Source organism: Rhinatrema bivittatum, chromosome 14 (genome assembly GCF_901001135.1).
Source record: "Rhinatrema bivittatum chromosome 14, aRhiBiv1.1, whole genome shotgun sequence".
Taxonomy (NCBI): Eukaryota; Metazoa; Chordata; class Amphibia; order Gymnophiona; family Rhinatrematidae; genus Rhinatrema; species Rhinatrema bivittatum.
This window is the reverse complement of record NC_042628.1, coordinates 14698421-14699637: the sequence shown is the minus strand read 5'-3', so window position 1 is coordinate 14699637 and position 1217 is coordinate 14698421. Positions and strand designations below refer to the sequence as shown.

At 54.0% G+C, this 1217-nt stretch overlaps 1 protein-coding gene across 5 annotated transcripts in view; it reads right to left on the bottom strand.

Moving 5' to 3' along the window:
* The window catches only part of PDGFA (platelet derived growth factor subunit A), a 31394-nt gene extending 30973 nt beyond the window's left edge, over nt 1-421 (bottom strand). Inside the window, exon 1 of one of the 5 annotated variants that reach the window (XM_029576776.1) lies at nt 1-421. This exon is cut by the window's left edge and continues 479 nt beyond it. The gene's annotated coding sequence lies outside the window, so the exon portion shown is untranslated. The other 4 variants (XM_029576777.1, XM_029576773.1, XM_029576774.1 and 1 more) reach the window with 4 other exon arrangements.
* Nucleotides 422-1217: the final 796 nt, after the last annotated feature.

Sequence of the window (1217 nt, the reverse complement as noted above, 5' to 3'; positions counted from 1 at the left end):
CTCGCCCCCCTCCAAACATGCGGAAAACACGGCAGCTTCATTTCCAAAATAAAACCATCAGAACCCGGCAAGCTCGTCCTTGCACTGTGCTACGTTGAAAGGAAGTTTTTCCCCCACTTAAAAAAAATGTATATATAGAATATATGTGTGTGTGTGTTTGCAAATCGCCTTAATCAGAGCCAGGGGGGGGGGGGGAAAACTGCAGTGGAAGAATGCAGGTTAGCTCCCGAGTTCCTCCTGCATGTGAACGACTGAATCCCAGGGCTGGATCGGCTCGGAATAGGAAGCGTCAGAAAGAGAAGGGGAAAAAAAAAATAAAATCGCCCCCGTCCTGGGATCCCGGCAGCTTCCGAGCCTGTGGCGTGCAGAGAGTGCACTGAGAATCGCCGGCAGGAGATTATACCCCGGGCCGCCCTCCTCCTCCTCCCCCCCGCCCCGCCAGGCGCCTCCCTTCTCCGCGTGCTAAGCAACAAAACCGCGGAACAACAAAGTAGCGGGGGCCGGATCTGCTCCTGCAGTGACTCCCGTGCCCCAGCCCAGCGCTGCAAAAAAAAGAAAAAAAAAGAGGGACCGGAGTGCCGGGCAAGGTAGGCAGGGCGCGCGGAGGGAAAGGGGCGGGGAAAAGGGGGAGCTTCACGCGCCCCTCCCTCCTCCTCCTCCTCCCCGTGCCCTGCAGAAGAGCGGCAGATCCGTCACCTCTGCCGCACTGGGTGGGTTCCGTTTCCTTCTCCTCCTCCTCCTCACTTATTTCATTGCAGGGCTGAAGAGATGACAAGGCTTCTGCGCAAAAAAAAAAAAAAAAAAAGGGAAGAGAAAAAAAATAATAAAATCCCTAACCTTGCAGACTCTTCTTACCTTGCCTTGAGCTTTAAAAAGTGTCTGCTCGCCATCCTTAAAAGGAACGGTAGGGTTTGGGATGCTTCAGCGAGAAGGGAGCTTTTGCTTTTATTGGTGCAAAGGACCTGTTTGCCTGGCGAGGAGGTGGCTGCTGGGAGGGAGGGTACTTTTAAGTGGAGGGAGAGACAGAGACGGAGAGAGATGGTTCATTTAGTTTTTGGAGTCCCTCATGTGCCGGGGGAGCCCGGCCAGAGCGGCTTCGGGAAAACCGCAGGCCTGCGATCTGCCACTTTCTACCGAATTTGCCCAAGGTCGGAAAGAAGAGGAAACACTGCACCTTCGATTTTTGGATAAAATGGCAATCGCCGTGGGCTTTTCTA